Genomic DNA, 6,582 nt, shown 5'->3' with positions numbered 1-6,582 from the left:
TTAATCAGGACCACCTTGTCTTATACCTTCATCGGGGCTTGTAATTGCGCCTCTAGAATTGTCAGCTGTAAATAGAGTGTGATTTAGCCGTGATGGCGCGTCATTGTGCCGCGGGCTGAGAGAGGAATAATGACTGCGCTCTGCACATGCTGACGTCTGGCTCCGTCTGGAGTTTGGTGGGATTTCTAACTGATTAACCACAACTGAATTTGACGGGAAATTATGGGCTACTTTGTCGATTTCCATTTTTGTAAAAGTGTATTTATCAAACTGCAGTTGGAAAAAACTTTATATAAATGAGAATGTATTTGTTTGCTAAATCAAATTGGCTGAATCCCCAACAGGTGACAGATTCATGTTGTGTTCCGGTCTGTGTGATCTACTCAATCCTATCAAAGCAAATCAAATGTTATTAAAGGAATTAAAAGAGAGAAAAAGTAGTAGAGGATCAGAACACAAGAGGCACAAGCCGTAAAATCTGATAATAATAGCTAATTTAATTTCTTTTTTTTTAATGATCATCATTCCATTCAACTCCATTTTTCTCTTTTTATGCCAGATGATCTTCATCCACATTGGCACATCTGTAGCTGTAACAATGTGAATTTAATGTAATGCAGAGTTAAGTTTAATGAGTGCACAGTGATGCGTGAGCATAATGGGCTGATCATGACAGAAGATCTGCTCAAAGCTGTTTCTGATTGTTCCTCTCATTCTGTTAAAAATCACACTTCATGATTCTTGCCAAAGAAAAAAAAAAGAGAAATAAAGTCTTTCTTTTTGTTTATTAGGCAAAAGTATCAATGGGGGGTGGGAGGTACACACTCTCAGCCACATCGCCCTTCTTCCCTTCCATCTTACAACCTGCCCTCTGTGCCATCGCTAATTACAGCCGCTAATTACACAGCATTTCCAGGGACCAAATGGGTTTGACCTGCAGTGACCTCGCATTATTTTGCGCCACAAGACACGGGTTGGGGGGGGGGGGGGGGAACCTGTTTTCTGCTCCAGAGAATAATCCCGTTCTGGTGCATCGCAATCATCCGAACGTGACGTCTCGTGCACCGCTGTGAACGGACACTGACGCGTACAAGCGTAATGCGGCCGGGGGGTACGAGTATAGCCGGAGCTCTTTTGCCATTCACTTGCAGTCAGGCGTAACGGGAGCTGACGAGATTCACTGCTGACGGAAGGAACAAGGAGGATGCAGCTTGGAACACAGAAGAATCTCCACAAAATTACTTACACAGTATCCGGGGAAGACTCTGCTGTCAGTGATGTCAGAACTTCAGTCACCTGGTAACTGTAAGAGGGGGCCGAGGATTGGCTTTGATTGGCTCTTTTCTGATTTGCCGCACACGCACGGACACGCGTAGGTGTAGGAAGACACAAATACAGCAACAGATTCATTTATAGATCAAATATCGGATTGGCCACCCGGTGCCATGTTTCTCCCCCCCCCCCATGAAACATGATGTAGGATCGTCTGCACATGGTGCCACAACACAGCTGTCCAGCGATGGCATCGGCATTGACCTCACTTCTTTTACTTAATCTTCCCTTTTTTGTCCCAGCAGCAGTCTGAAATCTAAATCATTGTCCGTTTTTAGGGAGCTCTCCCGATTTATCCACCGTTTGTGCTCAATAGTTTGACCAAGTCCTGTGTGATTGTCCTACGTATCAAAAACGTCATTTAACCCGACGTTATTTTCGGTCATTTCACAGTGTTTAGTTTCACTTTGATGAATTCGCTATCGTTTGTTTTCTGTGCAGTTTGGCCCGTCTCAAGACGCCAGTTCCATCCCCTGATAACATTCCAAAAGGCTGCTGCAGGAGGATGAAGGTACGTCGTCATCTTTTTCACCAATTTCACCAGATAAGATCAAAAAGAAAGAAGTAAAACTTAACTTCTCCAACCTTGTTGTTGACGATCGCACTTCATGCTTCAATGAGTCTTCATCAGTGTCGTTAAATTATTCCGTCATCCGTCTCCTCGGGTTGACTTGACAATTAAACTGCTATCCAATTAAATCTGAAGTAACCTCTGCTTATTACCCTGAATAGGGGCTCATCGGGGTCTATGTCATTATATTCCTCCCACTAAAAAGGTTTTAAGCTCCTCAGGTCTAAGAGCCCAAATTACAGGTATTAATTTAACAAAGCGACATAAAATTAACTGATGTCAATACCAGCAACAGAGACCCTTGGTTCTCTGCTCAGGTAGACAGGTGCTTTTAAATGCAAAAATATTCTGAGAAGATCCTTCTCTTGAAACATAATTTGAAAGTATAATGTGAGAATTTTCTTAAAAAGTAATGCATGTTCTGCTGTGCACGCGCAGAGAGTAGACAGAAAAAAACAAAACGAGATGAAGCCTGTCGTTCAGGTGCAAAATTCAAATGGTTTTGGGGGATTTTAGAGGAGCTGATGTTGTTTAAAATAAATATCGATGTGCCATAGGCGGGTGTCTCTCCGTCCCGATGACACCGCGCTGCTCCTCTCCCCCTCGCCACTCTGCTTCTGTGACGGTTTGTTGGCCACGCCGCGTCCGTCTTGTCCAGATGTTTACACTGGCACACGATCCGTGTAGTAGCGATACTGTCAGTGTCCTCCTCCCTTTCCCTGACACCCATGTGAGAGGATGTGACTGGCTAATGGGTTTTGACAGGGCGGGAAATTGATCAAGCAGGCAGATCAAAAGCTCAGAGCCAGGAGGCCGTTATAAGTGACAATTTTTTTGGGAGAGTTTGAGCGCGCTGTGTCGAATCACAGCTTTAGTACCAAGTCCGGTGCACACAATGGAAGACCGCTGTACCATTAAGGTACAGGGGGGATTGTGTGGGGGGGCAGAGAGATTCTGTCTGCTCTGAGCTCCTCGTGGAGAGAGGGGAAGGGAAAGCCTTTGTGTGGATGGGAAATTAAATGAAAATACAGTTAAAATTCAAAGCAGGCGAAAAGCTCAGCGACTCCGTGTTGGTTAGAAGTCGGGGCTGCAGGTGACATGGAGTCATTTCATGACATAACAGTGGTACATGCACATGTTTTCGGTGATATGGGGGCTGCATGGTGCAGGTGCACGGCATGTCATCGCAAAGAGGGATAAAGAAGCAGTACTTCACCGGGAGAGTTTAACGGTGAGCAATCAATTGGGACAGCTGATTCTTTCATTCATTCTTCGATTCTTTAATCAGCTGTCCGCTATCTTGCACCAAATATTAGCTTCTCTGTTTCAAAGAACGTTGGAGGCCGAAGTGAATGGGTTCTGTCAGATGAAGCCGTGACGAGAAGCAGTAAACGTGGACGCGACCTACCAGTAAAAGTCTGTTGGCTGCTCAGTGGACGGTTTATCTTGGACCTGTGACGTGAAAATCAACTTTTGTAGACTACATCATACTTTTACACACTGCCGAAGGATTTAAGTTTTTGCTTTTCTGTGTGCTGGTCACACGGATACGCTCCTAGCTCACCAGCTTTTTCTGTTATGGACAGTGTGATTTTTCTTTAAAGCACTTCATGAATAAAAAAAGCGTGTGTGACTACACAGAACAGTTTAGTGGATCAACCTAAGCCAACATGGCACCTATGCTTTTGTTTTCTATTTACATGAAATTAACCAATTCAGTGGTTTTAATGCGTTTATCACACACACTCCATCCTTTCCAGAGGGAAGCAGTAAATCAAAGCTTGGTTATATTTTCTTGCTCACATCTTGCAGTAGAGGAGTCGGGATGCATAACTGGAGAGACGTGTTTATAACGCATTACTTGTTTATTGTGCTGAGCTTTTCTTTCACAGAGTCACTCCAACCTTTTGACAGCTCCTCACTTGGCATTTTCTTGTCATTTGATGAAGCAGCTTTTGGTATAAATGAGCTGCGCCGGGCTTGGAGTCATCAGATCTCCCTGCTAACGCAAATGTGGCAGCGTAGTCGAGTTCAAATCAAAATCCCGGTTTAATACGATTACTCCTGCTGTAACGTGTCACCCAGAGGGGCAGAGTTAATTAATCAGACCAAAAAGAGATTGGGTACTTCAAATATCTCGAACCTCCATTAAGCAGTTTGTTAGTTTGAAACTGTGATACACCTTGAGTTGTACTAATGTAATTCTAACAATATTCCCTGTTCTAGCAGCAAAGGTCTGTGCTCTGTTCGGCCTGTAAGGAGTCTCCTCTCAAAAAAAGCTAAAATGGTCGTTTCCTTTTGTACTCGTCTCCAAGCACAAAGAACGTGTGCACATACAGGTTACTATTGAATGAAGTCAGACAGAGAGATCCGAGCCCAGAGGGTAATACCTGCTGTGTAATACCTGTAATACCTGGTGTGTAGAACTTGCAGCGTAATACCCGCTTGCGTCAATGAATGATGGAGCAATTAGGACGAGCTTTGACAAACCTTAACGAGCTCTTGGCTGAGCCCCCCCCCCCCCCTATGTACTGCAGAGCTTGTTAGATCTCACATGCGTGGGCAAGCAGGACGCTAATGAGCCAAATCTAAAGTATGTTATCAATCCATCTCTTTGACAAGGGCACACAGAAAGGGTGACGAGGCTGATGGAAAAGGGAAATGAGAGCGAGCACCAGACTGATTTTGGGAATCATGAGAGGTTTTATTTTGTCCACCAACAACCATAAAACCAAGAACAAAAAGAAAAATAAGTTTGTGGAGAAGACGGTGTCATTTTTAGCAACATGTCTGCTGTTAGGAATCACCTATCACTATATCAGTGTGTCAAATAGCATTACAGGAAAGCATTTGCTTTCATTTTTGCTGACATCTATACCTTCACTGTCTGTGTGGCTCCCCTCCTCCCTCTTCCTCTCCTCATCTCAGCAAGCCTGTTAAGTGATAGTAAACCTATTAGTGTGGATTAGTTTGAGCTGCTTGTAGGCAGCAAGCTTCCCTCCTGCACACAAATGCATGCTCCTCGTCTTTTGACTTTCTGTCCTCCTGATTCTCTCAGGACACTTTTCATCAGGCAGCCAATTAAACGCATTTCATGCAAAGTGGTCTTCATTTTCAAGTTCGAGAGACTAGGAATGTGCAGGATGTTGGAAAAATGCAGAATAACTGGGGTCAAATTTTGTCATCCATCCATTTTTTTGTCATCCATCCATTCCATCTTTTTCAGTATCCTGCTGCCATAGTTCTTTTTCTTTCCAATATTTAAACCACTTAATGGTAAGTATTTTCATTTTCTTTAAAACAGCCCATTCTTTAAAACAACTTTTAGTTTTCATTCATTTATACACTACATTCATTTGCTAGTACTTTTACCAGTAGACCATATAAACTACTACAATAATCCATATTTTTACATTCACAATGATTCAAATAACTATTTGTAATTACTCATTTTAGATCCCACATAATTATCAAACCTCTCCTCAGTTCTGTTCATCTCTACAGAGCGTTTTTTTTTTTATCTTGGCTTGGTGTAATTAATGCCGTTGGATCACCTCAGCATCTCTAAACCACACACCGTTTATAAGAAGCTCTAAAGAGCAGACAGACGATGTTAGCCAAGAGCTCAGGAGTCGGATAAGGCCAGAGCTAAAAGGGGAGCCACTTAGTAACGCGTTACTCTAATGTGACCACCTTTTTCAGTAATGTAACGCGTTACATTACAAAGTAACTTCTAATCTAATTTAGTTACTTTTAAAATCAAGTAATCTGTAAAGTAACTAAGTTACCTTTTAAAAGAGTAATCAGTAGTCAGTTATCGGATTACTTTTTCAAAGTAACTGTGGCAACACTGCCGCTAATGGACATCACATCCGCGGCTGCATATGGCGGCGCTACGTTGCGTCTGCAGCTCGTGCCTTCAGCAGCGTTGTCCGGTCAATCAGCCTCACTCACTGCAGTGATGCCATTCATTTTTGTGCAAGACCTTTCGCTCTGATCTGCTGATCGATTGATCATTGTGCCGAATTCATGCGTGAGTTAAAGCCTGAACTTTACAAACGTAATGGGGGGGTTTAATCAGTGCAAAAGAGGAGGCGAAGCTCGGCACGGGATGAATATGCTGTAATACAAAATGTGGATGAGAGGACTCGCCGTGCTGGGCTTCCATGGTGCCGGCATCCAGTTCCATGCTGATCCCAAAAGGGTCAGACGGCTTCACTAATGGACACCGAGACAATTGATCTCTACTCTATTCCTGGAACGCTTGGCATCGGGCTGCCGGGCACACGCGCAACACTCACATGAACAGATATTTAAATGCTGTACCTAAAAAAAAACAAAAAAAACAAACAAACCTTCCTTCACACACACAAGTTACCCGAATGCGAGGAATCGGCGAAGCAGACACTTCTCATTGACACTGTGTGCACATAATTCAAGGTGACTGAAAATAGCTCCTGAATTGTAAATAATGCAGCGGGGCCATTAAAGAAGGCTAAAAAACAAAGGCATGGTGGGAGGAAGGGAGGGAGGGAGACGGGATGGTGAAAGGTGAAGATGAACCGATGGCAATTAGTGGAAATGTTCAAAGTTAGGATTGTGTTTGGACACTTCTCACAGCTGGTGTTATTCTCTGAGCTCAGGTGGAACTAGAAAACCCGGGAATTAATGTACTTGAC

At 43.4% G+C, this 6,582-nt stretch overlaps 1 protein-coding gene across 2 annotated transcripts in view; it reads left to right on the top strand.

Moving 5' to 3' along the window:
• Positions 1 to 1,773: 1,773 nt before the first annotated feature.
• The window catches only part of sphkap (SPHK1 interactor, AKAP domain containing), a 55,794-nt gene continuing 50,985 nt past the window's right edge, over positions 1,774 to 6,582 (top strand). Inside the window, exon 1 of one of the 2 annotated variants that reach the window (XM_037489386.2) lies at positions 1,774 to 1,843. The gene's annotated coding sequence lies outside the window, so the exon portion shown is untranslated. The remainder of the gene's footprint in view (positions 1,844 to 6,582) is intronic. The other variant, XM_037489557.2, reaches the window with a different exon arrangement.

This window comes from Pungitius pungitius, chromosome 3 (genome assembly GCF_949316345.1).
Source record: "Pungitius pungitius chromosome 3, fPunPun2.1, whole genome shotgun sequence".
Classification (NCBI taxonomy): domain Eukaryota; kingdom Metazoa; phylum Chordata; class Actinopteri; order Perciformes; family Gasterosteidae; genus Pungitius; species Pungitius pungitius.
The sequence above is the reverse complement of the archived record's forward strand: the minus strand, read 5'-3'. Positions and strand labels throughout refer to the sequence as shown.